A 19,862-nucleotide genomic window follows, 5' to 3' on the forward strand; every position below is an offset into this window, starting at 1 on the left:
ACATTTGTGTTTGTGCAATTTCTATAATCCTCTTTGTTCTTTCAGAGATGGATAAACTATTGTGATTAGATTGCTGTACGCCACTTGATATGTCTATGCTATAATTTGCAAGGTTGTGAGTATGAATTTTCTCTCTCTCTATATATATATATATTCAATAGATGATTGATAGATAGACAGACAGACAGACAGACAATAGATAGGATAGGATAGGATAGGATAGGATAGGATAGGATAGGATAGGATAGGATAGGATAGGATGGGATGGGATGGGATGGGATGGGATGGGATGGGATGGGATGGGATAGGATAGGATGGGATAAACTGGAGACTGAGTGCAATCAATTCAAAATGAAAATCATGTGATTCGATTTTATAATCCGATGTGGAATTCATCAGATATGAAATGAATATCAGATAAGCTTCCCCTACTATTCTGGTTCAAATGTGACCTTATACATCATATTTTAAAATGCCATTGTGATATATGTAGCACAATTATTCTGAGCCTATGATGGAGCACTGTCTTATAATTGATAAGATTTTCTTTTTCCTTCTCAAGCTCTATTACTATTGCTAATTCAAAGCAAAATTGTATCAATAGTGTAGCTGTAAAGGACTTTGTCTATTTTAACATTTGTTAAGTTTTCAAGTAATAAAGATCTAACAGCAAGAAAACCATCTGAAGCAGGGCTGTCAAATTCCTGGCCCGCAAACCAAATGCATCACGTGCTGGTCACACCCATGTCCGGTTTAGCAAAAAGGAAAAAAAGTCCTGATACGTCACATGTTGCTGCCGTGACGATGTGAGGTTGACACCCCTGATCTGAAGTCTGGTGGATACTTATTTTTTGAAAGTTGAGATCCCATTACTGAGAGAATAATTCAGGATGATCCCCCTTCATTTTTTTTTTCAGAGCTACTGCAAATACAGTGCATTTAGTACATAAGAGGTTTTGTACCCTCTCTCATTTTCTGTATTCCCTAACATCGGTAAGGCCATTGTAGCTCCTTTTTACAGAGGGGAAACTGAGGCCAGAATTTTGTATAGTTTAAAAACTCTTCAAAGAAAAATTCTTAGGAAAAAGTTGAAAATACAATTCAACTGCCAGTAGCCTATATCTGAAGGCACTGGGACTCTTATTTTAAAATTTACCCACCCTCCTCCTTCTCCCACTTCCAGCAGATGGTAAAGCTTTGGATGAGCCCCAAGTGATGTCTCCTCAATAGCGTTTGACTTGTGACCTACAGGACAATGGCATCATAAACCATCCAAAGACTTGATTGAGAAGCCACTCGAACATTTCCATAAGTCATTCTGCCATTGCAGATCTGTCACAAATTTGTCATAAAGTTTGTAAAATTCTACTGACATTGTGTCATCTCAATAAACGCAATGGGAGAAAAATGAGTTGGGGCAGGTGTGAGCACAGATTTCAAGCTTAATGCGTGGGCTGTTTGTATGTCTTCTGCCATAATCGAGGCTCTTGTACTTGATGTTTTTCTGGAGCCATGATGAACTCTTCCATCCTTTAAAACAATCGTTCTCACTTGATTAATTTAAAGAGCCAAAAAAAGTTAAAATAACTTGGCTTCACTTTGCAAAACACTTCTGCTCTTACTTGCTCCCCCTGCACTCATTAACGTTAGCAAGCAAAGCAACCTAAACTAATATCAGTTCTGATATTTGTTGGACCAAATGCTTGTTGTCACTTGTTGCCTTAAAGTCAGTGAGTTCTTGAGTAAGAAAACTGCTGTAAGAAATATGAGCTGAGAAAGGAAACATCAATTGAATGGGCAACAAGGCATTTCATTGCAATAAGGATATGCTGAAGTTTATTCTTAGAAATATTTATAATATTTTTAGTAGTTTTCCTTTTCATTTGTTTTTGTTTGTTTGTTTGTTTTGGTATCTTTAAATAAGAAGCAACTTGGAGATTCAAAAATATACTTAAAATTCTTTTCATTGTCAAAAGTAATTTATTTTGTCTTTATGGTTAAGTTTTCATCAGTAATACACTGACTACTAACTGTACAACTTTGCTAATTTCTTTGTCAGTTATTGATTGTTGTTGGTTTGCTCTCCGAGCTTGGCAATTTGGCTGCAAACATTTCATTATCATTTGAGGAGACATTGTCAGTCTCATCGAATGGTAGTAAAACGTTTGCAACCAAATTGCCAAGCTTGGAGCTCAAACCAACAGCCTAACCACCAACCTGAGCTACTAATATTCAAACACCTTTCATTGATATTTTATCTCTGCATAAAAAATGCTTGCACCTTTTCTTCTCTTTTTTTTCTTTAAAAGAAAAGGATTAATTTAAAAATGTTTTCAAAAGTTTATTCTGCAGCCATCATTAAACCATTCTCCATTCTTCTCCAATGTTAAGGGGTAAATCTAATGCATGTATTTTTGTCATATGTTTAACTTTAAGTAAGAGATCATTTGAGAGCCAGTGTATTGTAGTAGTGAAGACCCAAAGCTTAGGACCATGAGTTGCAGAAAATTCTAGTCCCATCTTTGGTACAAAGCCAGTAAACTGAATCTCTGGGACAGACCCTCATCCCTAGGAAGAAGCCAATGGCAAACCTCTTCAAAAAATCTTACCAAGGAAACTCTAAGGACTGGTCCAGGCAATAGCCAAGAATCAAGACTGACTTGAAGGATTCCCTCCAAATAGGGAGAAGAGAGTCATAATTCAGACATACATCTTATGATGATACCTTATTCCTTATCATCAGTGACATTTACGGAACTGATAAAATTCTTTCATTAATAAACATTATATTTAATGTGATACATTCTATGTGGTGTGTTTTCAGTTGAATGCAAATCATTCATATTATAATGGTCACACGTTACAAAAATTGTACAATTGTCAGTTAATTTTTAAGAGCTTTTACAATGAATTGTAATCAAAAAAATTCTGAATACTTAAATGAAGATCAATATTTTGAGTTTGGCTTTTATAATACAGTTCTAATTTATGATCTTTCTGAGATCATAAATTGATTGGCATATTTAAGGTAAATTTCACAAAGGATTGATCCATTTCCAGTAATGAATTCACATTTTTGACCTATTGACTCTAAGTAAATTGTACCATTGTACTTCATAGTCTTGAAGTAAGTGATAAGAAAGTCTTATTTCCAAGTTTTACTTATCAGGATTCCAGCAATTTCCCCAATTAAATCATGAGTCACGAGGCAAACTTTCAAAACTAAACAGGATTTATTGGGAGTTAACATGTCGGCACTACCTGGGTGTAGCCAACTCTGAGATATATAATTCACTGTCACCCTTGACCCTGGTTTTCCCCCACCATCTGGGTGTATTAAATTCATATTCTCCAATGAGACACATCCATAGCCATGAGTCATCAATTATGTTCTTCAGTTAGATTTTTGCATGGCAGAAACTTCAGTCACCTAGTTATAATCTCTGAAAAGCTATGCATGGAATGCACTTTTTATTTCCAAGCTGCCGCACTGCTCTTTCAAACCCCTTTCCCTCCTCCCTTTCTGTTGGCAACTATAAAATGGCCATAGCAATGTTTTATGAGTTGACATTACTCTCTACATTTATACTTTATACTGTATCACACATATACACAATTGAGAAAAGGTAATTTTAATTTCCACAAAAATTTTTTTGATTAATTTGGTAAACACGTGGCAGGAGAGATTTTTTTCTTTAATCATGGAATAATGGATAGTTGATCTGTAAGAATTTTACTTAAGTATATATCTTCCTCTAATAATTATGACATCTCACATAGCATTGGTGAAAAAATGCATCTTTAACAAAACTACTTGCAAAACATTTTATCTCCAGATTATCATTATCATCATTACTTATCCCGTTTACTTTTAGAGAAGAGCTTCAAATACACATTCAAAGCATAAATAAAGTTGGTCATTGTATATATATCAAATTCTTATTGCTTCAATCCAATAGTCATGAAAGGAATTATTACAATTGTCCTGCTTAAAATCATACAAGGCAAGAGATACCACAAAGGAGATAAGTTAAAAATAAATGATGAAGAAAGCATTTAATTATAGTTTTGTATGTTTAGTCTGAATTTCTTTCTGTTTAAAATCGTTCATTTTTTTTTACCAAACTAAATGGACACGTTTGTCATAGAATATAGAAAAAGTATGTTAAAAACATTGTCATGCTATCAGAACTATTCCGTTAAGTATCTTTAATTGGTATGTGGTTTAAAAGAGCTTTGTTACTATCTCTAATAGGCAGAATCACAGTCTAATTCTACTAATTCTACTGTTGCTTTATTTATTTTCATAGATATTTTGAAACTCAGTGTGTAAAAAAACTCAAATCAATATTTATTATAGTATATACTTCCTTTGTATGCTTTTTAACCCTGATTTACGTATATCCTAAAACCCAACAAACATAATCTTTTTGATCCTTTCAGTGGGAAGCATCATAGCAAACCTCTTTACTAGGAAATCTTTATAATTAAGCCAAATCTCTCCAACTTACCACTTTCTAAATGTATTAAACCTACAACTATGGTGGTTTGACATTGAAATGAGACACAGGGAACTGTCTCTGAGAAAAATGCCAACCCTGAGAGAACTCAGGTAGCAGTATTTATTGAGAAAAAACACAAGCAAAATACAGTATGCATATTCAGAAAACAATGACCTCAACAGGAGATTACTTCACCAGCATGAGAACACACAATCTTGGAAAGTCCCAGATGTTACCTTGCTAGGATGAGAATATACAGCCACGGAAAGTCTCATGGGAAAGTTTGGAAAGTCCCATGAGAAAGCACAACTGTGTATCTTGTACCTTGAACTTTCACCCATTTTCCTATTCCTTCTAAACTGGCAGAATCAAAACAGAATGAGGCACTCTGAGCAAAGATACTCCTACCCCCACCAAGAATGCCCACATCTTCCTAGACTTACTGCTAGTTATACAAAGGCCTTACAGAAAATGATAAAATGATCAATAGGTTATATTACCACATTCCCTCCTTTTTTATTTATTCAAAGATAGGGGGTGTTTTAGTGGCATAGTACACAGTTCCCTCATGACCTGATCCCTCACGCCGGAAGACTGAGGTACACATTTGTAATAGATTAGGAATACATTGAATAAAACAACATAATAAGATACATATAGCAATAATAATAACAACCCCTTGCAATAAGGAGCGAAACCATGATCCATCAGGAAGCCAGGACCACAGACTGTCCCAGAATGATGCATTAAACCCATCGGCTCCAGATTGATGCTGAGCAATGCGATCTTCCATGTCCTGAACAGTTTTTTGTAATGTTTGGCTCATAATTATGTATAAAAACACAACAATGTGAATGAATTAAAGCACAAACTCCTCCTTGAGCAGCTAACATAATATCTAAAGCATATCGATTTTGCAAAGTAACTGTACGAATTTCAGACATTTCTACATTAATCATCTTAATATTCTTTATAGTATCATTAAACATAGCAACAGTAAAATTATTTAAAATATGAATATCCCTATAGTTCATAGCAATTCCCAAAGGCGGGATAAGACCTCGAGAAATTTGTGTCCATAGATTACCTCCCATGGTTAGGATCTGGAATTGCTCTGTTGTAGCACAAGACAACTGTTTTCTCCAGGTTGCATTCTTTATTAAATCTTTTTCCTCAAAAGGCACTCCATGCAATGTTAGTCCTTCTCCCACTCTCCCAGGAAGGTGCATACACAACCAACAATTGGTGATGTTCAAGTTTTTGGCAGTTGTGCGCAAATCTTTAATGTAATTATTATCTGTCCACAAATCATCGCCCAAATCTCCGGCACGCTGAACATGCTGTCGCTGCTCTCTCCGCACCCGAGCAGCCCAGGACAGATTAGGCAGAATCAGCAGGATCAGGAACCACAGATGCGCCATCCTGCTGTTCGAAACTTCCTTCACAGGTGCCTGCGAATGATCAGGCCGAACACACCGACCAGGAACCCAACAAATTTGACCAAGATGTTCAACTGCTGCATAACCACGTCCCCACGTTATCAGCTCAGCAGGAACCCATGCCGGATCTGGAAGAAACCGCACCAACACCCGAGGTCTCACCGCATCTGTAGAAGGAGAAGAAAAATGCCTGCTGGCCGCCGCAGGGGGGTTACCAGACAAATTTAAAAAATTTAAAGTATACAAAGCTAGATTTAATTGATCTTGAATCGCGGAAGCCCCAGGAGCTTCCCTCCTTTTTTATTTAATTTAGTCAACATGGTCTTGAGCGTGGAATTATGACGTTCTACAATAGCCTGCCCAGTAGAATTGTATGGAATGCCAAATTTATGTTCCACGGACCATTGTTTGCAAAACTGATCAAAACCGTGCTCCGATAAGCCGCACCATTATCAGTTTTTAAAGTTTTAGGTGTACCAGCAACTGAAAAAGTCTTAATGCAATGATTGATGACATGTTTAACCATCTCACCTCTTTGAGGGGTAGCCATTAAAAATCCTGAGTAAGTATCCACAGTCACATGTATATATTTCCAGGGCGCAAATGGCGGATATTGAGTAACATCCATTTGCCAAATCATTGAAGGTTTCAACCCTCTGGGGTTAACTCCCATAGGGATATTCGTGCCCTGCTTTGAACAAGTTGGACATTGTTGAATTATGGCAGCAGCTTCTGCAGTGGTAAGTTTAAATTGCTGTGCCAATGCTTTAGCGTTTTGATGAAAATAACTATGACTATCCCATGGCTGGACAGTGAGGACTGAAGTTACAGCACTGTCAGCTTTGGCATTACCTTGTGATAAAATTCCAGGCAAATTACTATGACTACGAATATGAGCAACAAAACACACATTCACACGCTGCTCCAAACATCCTTGTAACAACAAAAGCAATCTTAAAATATCAGGTGATATTCCAGGAGACAAATAAGAACCTGCTACAAAGGGTAACAAATTATACACATACAATGAATCCACTATTAAATTAAAATCCTGATTGTGAAAATTTTGAAAAGCCAAAACTACAGCAGCAAGTTCTGCCTGCTGGGCAGACTTCTGCTCTGAAGTCACTTTTGTATGCCAAATTCCAGATTTATCTTTCCAAACACAAGCACCAAAAACTTTCCCTCCATCAGTAAAAACTGTAGGAGCATCTGATATGCCCAATGGTATCCTTTCCTACATTTCGGGCACACTGATTTAGGACGAACACCCTGTCCCATTGATCTCTTATTCTGCTGACTTTGACCTCCTCCAGGAGCCCGACATTGCGCTTTAAAATGTCCAGGCTTCCCACAATTGAAACAATTCCCCTTTTGAGCATGTCCTGTTTGTAAAGCCAGAGCTAAAGTCTCCATGTTAAAAGACTGACTCCCAACCTTCCTACATGCATTAATCAAATCTGCGATTTCTCTCTCCCCACTTGCTATAAGTGGATTTAAAATCTTTTTGCAATCTGTGTTAGCTTGTTCTACTGCTAACTTAAAAAGCAACTCTTTCTGGGCGAATTGATTATCAATTTGTCTTTCAATAGCCAATTTCAGTCTGCTAATGAAATTTTCATAGGGTTCATTGTTCCCTTGTTTGATGTTAGTAAAGGTCTTCTCACCACCTTCGCCGTCAGGGAGAGACCCTATGGCTTGAAAAATTATTTGTGGGAGAAGAATGAACCCTTCCTCAGGCATACCATCTCTCTGTTGTTCCACTGTTGTAAAATTACCAGCTCCGTAAAGCTGATCTGGGGTAACATTTGCTGTTCCCTCTGGACTGCCAGCTGTCTCCATTTCTGATCTAACACCAAATATTGAGCTGGAGTTAAAATCATATTCAACAGAGCTTTCCAGTCAGCCGGAATCATTTTATTTCCATAACCAACTGCTTCTAACAATGCCTGAGTATATGGCGTTCTAACACCATATTCTTTTTGCTGCTTGCTTAACTTCCCTCAAAATTCTGAGCTGTAAAGGCTTCCACTCCCGCTGCGGATTTAATGCAGCATCCATGACAATTTCTACTGGATTAAGTTGAACTTCTACTCCAAACTCCACCAAATCATCTCCTGATAATTCCCCTCTATTTTTTGCTTCTTGAATAGCTGCAGTAACTGCATCCACCTGAACCCTTAAAGGTAAACTCTTATCTTCTGACAAAGTATTTCTAGCGCCGGACAGTCCCCAGATTTATCTGGAGGTGCCGTCGGCGGCAACAAACGACACCGCATGGTAAAGCGGCAAACCTTCTTCGGGGGTGATAGGAGCGGTTGTTCATAAGTAGCTAATGCATCCATAATCACTCTCCAGGTTAACAAAATTGAAGAAGGGGCACGGGGTTCCTCGTGCAAAAATTTCCCTATCTTTTCCAGGACTCTACTTTAATACTACCTCCCTCTGGATATGACTTAATATTTTTCCAAACATACTGTAGTAAGTCCTCAATTTCGTTCTTTCCTACAGCACAACCCCTACTGCCAATTCCAAACCCAAAACTATTCCCAATGATCCCTCTCAATTCCCTGATGTGCTCTTTCTGAGCCTTCGAGAGATCTCCCCCATACTCACGAAAAGAATCTATCTTCGTCCAGCGAAGAAGATGAGGGCCCAGTCGACGTCCGCGACGATGAGTATAGGATGCGGGAAACGTATAGCTTTCCAAGCTATCACGTCGGGGTCACCATTTATGGTGGTTTGACATTGAAATGAGACACAGGGAACTGTCTCTGAGAAAATGCCAACCCTGAGAGAACTCAGGTAGCAGTATTTATTGAGAAAAACACAAGCAAAATACAGTATGCATATTCAGAAAACAATGACCTCAACAGGAGATTACTTCACCAGCATGAGAACACACAATCTTGGAAAGTCCCAGATGTTACCTTGCTAGGATGAGAATATACAGCCACGGAAAGTCTCATGGGAAAGTTTGGAAAGTCCCATGAGAAAGCACAACTGTGTATCTTGTACCTTGAACTTTCACCCATTTTCCTATTCCTTCTAAACTGGCAGAATCAAAACAGAATGAGGCACTCTGAGCAAAGATACTCCTACCCCCACCAAGAATGCCCACATCTTCCTAGACTTACTGCTAGTTATACAAAGGCCTTACAGAAAATGATAAAATGATCAATAGGTTATATTACCACATACAACTCCAGGACAATATGGCCAACATTTTTTGAAGTTGCTATTTAAAGTCCATGCCAAAGAAAATGTATGGATCTATGGAACATGAGCTTGAGCAAGAGAGAAAAGAGAAAGAAAGAAGTCCCTATGCTGAAAACCTCCATGTTGTGTCTTATAGGAGGACATTCATGTTAATCTATGGCAGGGCTGTCAAACTCCTGGCCCGTAGTCTGGATGAATCACACACTGACCACGCCTATGCCCAGTTTAATGAAAGGGGGGAAAGTCCCGATACATCTCATGACACCGCTGTGACAACTTGAGCTTGACACCCCTGGTCTATGGTGTAAAAAATGAAGAGATTGCTAGCACTTTTCCCAATTCATACATTTTAATACAATTTATTAATTTGAAAATGTTCTGCAAGACTCCTCCTCATTTGATTCGTTAGCTCTTGATGCATCAAAAGTTTTGCATATAAAGAAATAAGATGATTTGCTTATGGAAGAAGTCTCTGAGTCTAGAATACTTGCTGAAACTCTGATACCACAGAATTGCTTTTTTCAGTTCAAAATGCCGACTTCGTTTTTATTTCATCTACTTAAAAAAGAAAATAAAAGACCAAACAACACCTTAGTCACATTTGTTTCCTTTCAGCTAGTGGAAATGACATTGGGCGACATTTTTCAGACCTGTCAGCCACTCTTACCTCTTTGATTGGTATATTGGTAGCTTCTCTCTAAAATATAGGCTAGATCTACACGAGACATGGATGAGGCCAGACAAGAACTACATATCGCTTACATTTAAATATAATTAAATAAATTAAATTAAATCAATAGTTATTTCCCTTATATTTAATAATTTTCCATTACATTAACTATACAGTTTGTGGCGATCTTTGAAGGGCACCTGGAATTCTATCAAAATTTTAGGGCATCCGACGTGGCCTTAAGGTTTCAGGTTGTGTAAGAGTGAGCTGAAACCTTATGACTTAGTAGATGGCACTTTCCTAGACTCCCTAACACACTGGAAACATAGTTTTAAGCAGTCTTTTTTTTTTAATGGTGTGAATCTAAAAAATATTAAATAATCCTTTAACTGGGCAATTTTTTTTTCTAGTTAATCAAACAAGCCAGAAGAAGAAGAAAAAATACTCCTAGAGATTAGTCATAAGTGGGCAGTGAAGTACTGTTGCCTCAATATTGGAATCTGACTCATTGAGCTAATCTGCTGAAAATGTTTACAACTATTAAATTGTAAAATTATTAAATTGCAAAGCAATTAGTTTATTAAAAGAAACGCATGAGGCCTGACATAAAAGAATATAAATGTTTAATGATGGATGATAAAGTAGAACTTAGAAGGGAAGGAAAAGCGAGAGGGCATGAAAGAAAGAGGGAAGCCGGCGTGTCTCAGGGGCTTCCTTCGCTGTCTGTGATACTGATTCCTGACTTTGCCTTCATACAACCTGCAATAGCTAATAAATTCCTGGCTCCCCTGCCTAGAAGCCAAGGCCGATTAATATCTGCCTACCTTGTTACCTAATTCATTATGGAATAGCAGTTAATTTGATTTGATATTATTTTAATAAAATTCTGTAATATATTAGATTGTTTCAGGCTATCAAAATAATTTTCCAATTATTACGGTTACTCAAGCAAGTCTCTCTTTCTCTCTCTCTCTCTCTCCCCCCATGAGCGGCAGTTGGTCTGACTCAGAATACATTAGTTCCTACAGCTTCATCCCAGGCAGAGGAATACCAAGTTTATGCATGATTACACTAGCACATGTTATTGTCAGTAATAAGAACCTACAGATCAAGGGAAACAGCCTATAGACTGATGGGTGATTATGGTTCCCTATGATATTATGGCATTGGCCATTGCTCTTTATTTACCATTGCCATAATGCTTCATCCATTAAAGAAAGACAAAAAGACATCTTTGCTTTTCTGGTACCCTAAAATGGGCCTGGAAAAGCATCTGCCCTGAGGAATACCATCCCCCAGAGGATCATCTAACTGTACCTAGTTATCCTTTGCAAATCTCTAACAATCTGGCTTTTAAAATCCCGAGAGGTAAGAGTTTGGAAGGTTGGTATGTTCTCACATTTTTACCAATGCATGAATATGTGTGTATGTAGTTTTATGCTGTATTGGATGTTGTTTTAACTTTTTACACCGCCGAGAACCTTTGGATTTGAGAGCGTATAAATCAAATGAATAAACAGGCAAGCAGACCTGTTTACTGGTACTATATAAAGTTACATCTTCTAAGTATCTGAAATACTTTCAACATGTTGCATGCCAAGCCAAATTTCATTCTGAGGGAGATTGTTTGCAATGTTAGTTGAAAAAGTGGACTTTAAGTTGAGCCTTTGAAGTATTTTCTTACATTGAGCAACATGGGTATAGGACCACAATATGAATAAGATGGACTTGATCTAAACAGAAAAAGGTAGCCAAAGCAAACTAGTAGGTGAAACCCCTTCTAATCCATTTAAAATTGGCACTATGTGTCATTATATATTTAACATGAGATGGAACATAAATCATAATTATCTTTCAAAAATATTAGCATTCTCAATGTTTTTTAAATCTGCTATAAATCTGAGCATTATCTCTTGATTATCCCAGTGTCATTATCCTTCCAAAAAGTTTATTTGCTTCAGTAATTAACAACAATCATAATGTATTCCAACTTTGCTTCCTTTATTCCTAATTCTGTAAATGCAGATTCATTTATCTGTCTACTTTGTTTAAACAACCTACCTTCCTTGCCAAACTGAGAATGTTGTGCAACTTCCTCAAACAGCAAGATGCGAAGAAATATAGCTGCATCCTGCTCTGAAAGGCCAACCTTCAGCGTTCAACACCAGTTAGGGTAAGAAGATTAAATTGAGGGTAAGTATTTTTTTCAAAACAATTATGTTTACACACAGTAGCGTAGCGTGAAGTTCTAATCAAAGGAGATGGGAGAAATATCCATAGGCTTTTGTCCTTCTCCAATACAAATTGAGGATAAGATACAATATCTTAGTTGTAGGTTCCAGAACAATCTGAATCAAGGCAATTTATATGAATTATTATATTGATTAAATTGTACACTGCCCTGAGCCTCTCTATGAAAGAGATGGGCATTTAAGAAGTTTGATATATAAACTGTCTTGATTAGCTCAGTCATGGATTCCATTAGGTACCCAGATACTGATAGTGCTATTTATTTATTTTATCTGGTTATTCCAAAAGGGAATACAGACTTGAAAATAGTTTGAAAAAAGTTTGGAGTGGTGTCCGGTATAGGGAAATGTTAGGAAATTCCACTTGATTGGAAGGTCCATTGTTTTGCACAGCAAAAATAGTGAGATAATGCATGAGATGCATTTTTTTCTTACTTTTGTAATGGTTATAACATTTGCCTTACATAGAAAGTGACCCTATTTTAAAAAAAAAAAAAAAATACAATTTTTCTTTTCCTGAACTGAGCTACTTTTCCTGCTTTGGTGCTTTGCTCTTTTTAATAAGTCCATTGGTGCACTATTTCATCATTTTTCCCGTCATTTGAGAACAGCAAGGAAATTGTCCTGTGGAAGGATGAGAGAATTTCAAGTTCTTGAAAGGTGCTGCAAAAGTGTCTTAGTAATGACAGGTTTTGCATGTTTGCTTGTTAAAAAAAACAGTTTAGACTCAAGGCAGCATAAATACAAGATAGGAGCAGCTTAAGACTGCAGCACAGATATGCCTTTAAAATACTGGTGATTGACTCATGGGACAGTACAGTATGCCATATATTTTTACAACCCTTTTCATGCCTTAGCAGAACTTACTAGAAACTTAAATGGACCAAAGAGAGCTTGCAGTTTAAGGGAAATGTGAAGACATGGTTTTATTTTGGTAAATTGCCTTATTATTTCCTTTGCTTAGTTATTATTAAGTGCACGAAATAGTATGACTAATAGCAGAGGGTGCTCCAATTATACTTTTGGGGGGAAATAGTTTAATATTACTAGTTAACTGTAATACAATTTACCAAATAGAAGGGTTGTTGTATTAAACCCAGGCCTTATTATGTATTTCTCCTTGGTGCATCATTTGTTTTATAAATGAATTTCTTTTATGAAAAAGGAAATTTATTTTTCTGACATATTTAGATAATGGGTTTTTTTTTTTTTTAACTGGAAGAACGTTACAAAAGTGATGTTATCACTAATATTGATCATAAAAGTTGATATGAGATATAAGATTCAACAGTCAGCTTTGGGAACATTTTCCCCAACTATACTCTTTAGTCACACCTGTATGAAGCTTCAAAGAGATGCCTTACTTCAATTGATATCTTGGTAAAAGTGCTCGACTGAGGTTTCTTGACAATGCTTGAGATGCCCAGTACTTACTAAAGACTAAAGACTACCAAGCAATATCAAAGCACTTTGTTCAAGAGCCTTTGATGGCCTTCTGGGCATGTATGTGTAACAGATACTTTTGCTTGAAAAGCAAAGTATCTCAATCCCTGCAGTGAATGCATCAAGGTGAAATGCTTCACTTTTTCAAGTCCAGGCATCTTCTTGAAACTAATTACCCCTTCAGTTCAATTCTAAGCAGCTTCTGGAAGCAAAGTAGCATGATTTCACCCAAACATTTAAGTCCTTAATCTCAGTATAATATTTATATTTCATATAAATATCATAGAGCTTGACAATCTGGTGACCACTGCATCACCACTGCATTTTAGCAGCAAAGAAGGAAGGAACTCCAAAGTCTATGGTGAAGCCCCCTGGAGGAAGGATACAAGGCACTCGTAGAGTACTGTTCAGTGTTTAAAAGCCATAATCAATTTCAATCTTCCACTCTATGTAATTGGCAACAGCTAGCATTAGACAAAACTAATTATATGGGAAGGTCCCTGAATATCATATCTTAAGAGGCAGGGGAAAAGTAGGATGTTAGTTCATACGTCAACTTTCCTTAAGCCTATATTGCCAAGCTATGATGGACTACAGCTCAAGTCTCATAATGCCCACTTATTTTGAGAATCTAATCCAACACATCTGGAAGAAAGCAAGCCATATGATAAATGTTATATGAAATACAGATCTTAGTACAAACTGCAAAAGTTTGTATGCATCTTATAGTTGGACAGCATCAAAGAAGATGGAAGATGCTGTGTTCTTCACGATAATGAAGCCTTGCTGTCCAATTTTTTTAAAAACAAGTTTTATTCAGTTTTCTACATTTTAACATCTCTTTTTAGTGAACAGCATGGTTACAGGTTCCACATATACATACAAATATAACCATAGTTACATATTCAACTTTTATATTCAATTTCTAGTCTTAACAATATTTTAATGCACTTTCTATTTTGTTATATTATTCCAAGTGCTTATCTCATAATTTAATTCACATATATTAACTTCATAGGTATTGTACTGTAATACTTTTAATTGTCACAATTTAAAAAAATATTGTGTGAAAATGTATTGTTAGATGCTTGATCAATGAATTGTTCTGCATGAATTGGTTTAAATTAGCTAGTATTCACTTACTGTTGCTTGTCATGTTTTATTGATAAATCTCCAAGGGGAACAAGGGGAACATGCCCTATCATGTAAATACAGTAAGATAAACCTTAATCCTATATCTGGGTCATCTGAAGATTCATACAAGCACATCAACTTCCCTAATGCCATCATTCCTCCTTCCTAAAAAATCTTCTTTTTTTTTTAGATAAATGGGCTTGTGAAGAGGGGGCGGGCTTTCATACCATTTGGCAGCTATAAACTTGCCAATTTCTGGAGGGTTATTATTCCAGATTTGAAAGAAATCAATAAAAAAAATCAGGCTGGGCTTTCAAAGAAACCATTTCTTCTATTATAAGATATTTCAAAATGTCTTTTTCATAATTCCTTAGTAAAACAATATGAATGTTCAAAGTAAATTTCAAGCATGTTTAATTCTTATGCACTTCACCTAAGGCAGGGTTGTCGAACTCAAGGCCCCCAGGCCAGATCCAGCCCACAGGGTGCTTAGATCTGCCCCATGGTGCCACCCTGGAAACAGCAAAGGACTGGCCTGTGGTATCTCTGCAAATGAAAATGGAACAAGTGAAGGCCACATGCAGCCCTCCCAGGCTCTGATTTTGGCTGGGAAGGCTTCCTGTAGCCCTCTGCCAGCAAAAATGGAGCTCAGGGGCCTCTGTTTTCATTGAGGCTGCAGGAGGCCATCCCAGCCAAAAATGGGGTCCTGGGGGCCATTCATGGCCACCCTGAGCTCCATTTTTACTGGCAGAGGGCCATGCCTGGCCTGGCCAGGCAATGCCGCCCCAGCCCCCCAAGGTCAAATACAGCCCTGATGTAGCCCTCAGTGAAATCGAGTTTGACATCCCTGACCTAAGGAAAGCAAACAAAGTCAACAGCACTCAGTTTAAACAGGAAGTTGACCCAAAGCACTTGGCTAGCCTTACACTTGTTCAGCTGCCCCCCAAAAAATTGTTTGTAGTTGAAGGATGGCATATAAGTTCAAATAAATAAACAATATATGATTGTTACAGACACAAAGGTAAGGCAGTTGTTCCTTTCTTGTTCAATGTGAAGACCTCAAAAGAGGGCTGTTTTAAATGATCCCCGGAAAAGGAGCTGAGAGATGTTTGAATCAATAACTCTCACATCTCTCTTTGTAGAGTCCATCTTTTTCTACACAATAATGCTGTTTTTCTACAGACTGTTAGATATGGTGTCCTGGTTCTTATTTGTTTCTGACATTTCTGGGGAAAATGTAATAAGACTTATAACGTCAACATTGTTCCATCCACTACAATGGATTGGCTGAAAGGTTATTCAAAGTTTCAACAATGTTTTGTGAGCAATGCCTGGAGAAAAAAAAATAACATTGGATGAAAAGATTGCAATTTTTCATTTAAATATCACAAAACAGCACAGCAACAAATCAAACATCAACAATGTTTTCTTACATTGTTCCTTATGTTCAAGGCTAAACCATTTCAAATCCTTTTTTGAGAAGAAACACTCCGTTGAAATAACTTAAATAGACTGAATAATCTGCTCATGCTGAAACACAACACTAAAGAGAAGTACAGAAAGTAGTTGTATCTGATAAAGATGGATTATTGGGTTTAACATATGAGTTACCACCCATCAGAGAAACTTCTGATGTAGGCACACAGCCATTGGTTGTCCCGTGGTCATAGATTGTTTAAGTATGTTTGTGATTTTGTACTGTTGCCTATATAATTCTTGCAGAATCAGTAGTTTATTCTTTCAGTAATGAAAGTAACAGAAAAACCTCTCCTAATTTTGTGCCTTTGATCAGTAGAAAAACTACAACATGATGTCTAGCATACATTCCCCTTACTCAGAAATATTATGATAAAATATTGTAATATCAATCTCTGTATTTATAAGATAGAGCTGGAGTTTAAAAATGTGGGAAGTATGCCTACTCTTCATGAACCCTGAAGACAATTGGATAGATTTACATTCTTTTCAACATTGCTAATGTACAATCAACTAAAATGATTTTAAATTTTCAAAATTGCTACAAGATGGTTATAAATTCTTTGTGTAGATAGCTTTTCCATTTGGTGGTAAGACTGGAAAGTCTTATCACTCTTTTATAACTTTCCATATAATTTTTATGAACGCAAACATAAGGCATCAAAGACAGCTGTCTGAAAACTTCCCTGTGATCCAAACCAAGTGGCAAAATTAAGTCCTGAAAAAGTTAAGCTTCACATCTGGTTTGTGGTTTGTGCATAGACAACTTGGCCTGAGAACATAGCACAGAAGTGGATTGATGCAGAATAATGTTCAAATTTAATAATCAAGCTTGGTTACCGAATACAGCTATAAAGATGGTTGAAATGAAAAGTTTGTAGTGCATGTCTCCACTCATCACATAACAAAAGAAAAGAAAATAATGTGATGCTTTAAGTTAAAAAGAACCCACCATCTTGAAAATATATGAGAGAAAGAGAAAATGGAGATTGGGAGAGAAATTATGCCCTCCTCAAACCACAGATAAATCTTTTTTTGTATTGTAAACAAAAGGCTACTACTACTACTTTTCACAAAGTATATATTTTCCCGTATTTATAATGCATGATGTCATCTTTAATGTATTGACATCACAATATCAAAAACTACTTGCTTTTACTTTGTCAAAATTCATGAGTCATGAGTCAAAATATATACCAGACTCTTAGTGAAAATAGGATTAAAGATTTGTGGAAATTTAATCATTTTCCCCCTCCAGATCTTATATTAGCTCACATCTCAGACAATCAAATATGTATTAGATTTGGTGGAATTTTGGTAGAAATTAGAAAGCCTGCTTTGCATCTTTCAGGATGAATTTTGGGTTGATCTCACATTTAGTTTCAGTGAAATTAGCATAGTTGGCCACAGCGAGTTGACATTAGACACAATAATTCCTCCCTGGTGATCTGAGAACCCTGACAGCAATTTTTTTATGAGAAGTTCTTTAGAATACAGAATAAATATGGGGACATGGTTTCCCCCAAATATCTGAAGGTCATATATAAAAATCCTCTGGAAAAAAAACTTAAAAGAACAATATTTATCCTCCTTTCTCTGTAGCAGCATAATCAGCTAATGAAGTATACTTGCTCTTCAAGGCCAAAATATAATTCTGTGGTTAAGAGTCACAGTAATTATCAGAAATAAGAAGTCTGTCTTCAATAAAATACAGCTCTTGCTCAATTGTTGGAAACAAAAAAGAAAGATAGATGTTGGCCAAAGAAATGCAAGCAATTAATAAAATACATTAAAAGAATAACTTTGAGAAAAATTATCATGAAATCAATAATAATGACAAAATCAAGAACAACACATTTAAATCTGTTCAAAGCCATCCAGGGAGTGCATTGGACAACAGAGACATTAAAGGTATATTAGAAAAAGATAGGAATCTACAGAGGTTCTATCTTCACTGCTGAGTATAGATGATAGATTCGTCCACAAGAGAGAAATAGGATGCATTTATATCCCCCAAATTATATATTAAAAACAATAATAAACCCTCATGTCCAACTAGTACCCATCTGAGATGTCCTGAAGAAGTCAAATTATTGATGTAATATCAATAATTATGCATTTGAAATATTAAAATTATTTTTAGATCAATGGCTATCCTTGAGGACTGCAACATAATCATGCTGTCACTAAGGGACCTGAGACAAGAAAAATACATCTACTTTGAATAAAAAAGTAAAAATTCTTGTTAAAGAGAAGCAATCAAAGAACAAGCTTTGTTAAAAAGAAACAACCAAGGCTGGTCAATCACTTTCTAAAGTTTGTAGGAGATATCAATATTTAGACAAGCATTATCCAAAAGATTACTGCACACATGGACTTTCAAAAATCTTTTTTTTAATTTGGCACCAAAAATTCTTGAGTAAACTGAGGAAATTATTGGTTATCCAGCAGGGAACAAATGGCAATTGCTTAAACAACAGGAAACAAGGAATAGATATAAATGAGAAGTTTCCGCCTCTTCTTCCTTTAAGGATTGGCTTTTAAAATAACTGGGTTTTTTCTTTCTTTCTAGAAATGGCCGAAGGAAGGACTGAGGGAATTCCCTTTTGTCTTATCTGAACACATCAGGTAGTTAAAGTAGACTCCAACAAAAAAAGGCTATAGCAATGGGTACTTTTTAAAACTAAAAACAAGATGAACTAGAAGTCCCTATAATGGGTATAGAATAAAGATTTTCCTATTTCTTTCAAGATAAAACTGAGTGGAATCTACTGAAATGAACATATTTAACTACAGAATACACAACTATCAGATGAGGTGAAGGCCACTAGGACATATTTAAAAGGGGACTTTGACAGACAACAAGCAATGACTATTGGATTTGATAGTTGTTTACTAGCTGCTGTTTAAAGCATGAGAAATATGCTTAAAACACCAGCTATTGGGTGCCTGAGAGGGAGAGAGCTACTCTGTTCTGGCCCCACACTGTGCTTCATATTCTATTATGTACATCACAAATCTCCTTCCACAGGTGACTACAGAGTTGAGAGGGGAAAGGGGAATGTAAATGGTTAAACAGATACTATGATGTCACACTGCAAAACCTATCACTGATATACACATACCAAAATCAGCACCAAAGTCCATAACATGACATCACAATTCCCATTTTGTCATTTCTTTATCACTCTTATTTCCAGTAAACCATCACTACCTAGGTTTCCTATGATTATTTTTGAGATCTGGAGAAAAAACAGCTTTTAGGGGGAAAATATGTCATTTCCCACTTATATTATAAAGGAAACCTGACATCTTATTTTAAAAGAAATAAACATACTCTTTAAGATTATTTTCCATTGCCAGTACCATAGAAAAAGCTGGAAAAAAAACTTTGAATAGGATGTATTTATAGTAATGACATTTGAGCCATATTTTTCCAACACAATGTGCCCTACAAGTATGAAGACCAAAACTTCCAAAATAGGAACAGTGGTGGGATTCAAATTTTTTTACTACCGGTTCTGTGGGTGTGGTTTGGTGGGTGTAGCAGGGGAAGGATAGTGTAAAATCTCCAGTCAGAGGTAGTATTTGCTGGTTCTCCAAACTACTCAAAATTTCTGCTACTGCTTCTCCAGAACTGGTCAGAACCTGCTGAATACCACCTCTGGATAGGACCATGGCTGAAACTTTCCAGTACACCTTGTTTATTTGTTTGTTTTGAATACCCACC

General features: G+C 36.5%; 1 long non-coding RNA gene across 1 annotated transcript in view; it reads right to left on the reverse strand.

Annotated features, from left to right (window-relative positions):
* Positions 1-11,996, reverse strand: part of LOC148133467 (uncharacterized) — a 37,680-nt gene extending 25,684 nt beyond the window's left edge. The window contains exon 1 of the long non-coding RNA XR_015747412.1: positions 11,892-11,996. This is a non-coding gene — a long non-coding RNA (uncharacterized LOC148133467). The remainder of the gene's footprint in view (positions 1-11,891) is intronic.
* Between the last annotated feature and the right edge of the window lie 7,866 nt (positions 11,997-19,862).

This window comes from Notechis scutatus, chromosome 1 (assembly GCF_049901735.1).
Source record: "Notechis scutatus isolate UNSWTSFEM ecotype Mainland chromosome 1, rNotScu1.2, whole genome shotgun sequence".
Lineage (NCBI taxonomy): Eukaryota > Metazoa > Chordata > Lepidosauria > Squamata > Elapidae > Notechis > Notechis scutatus.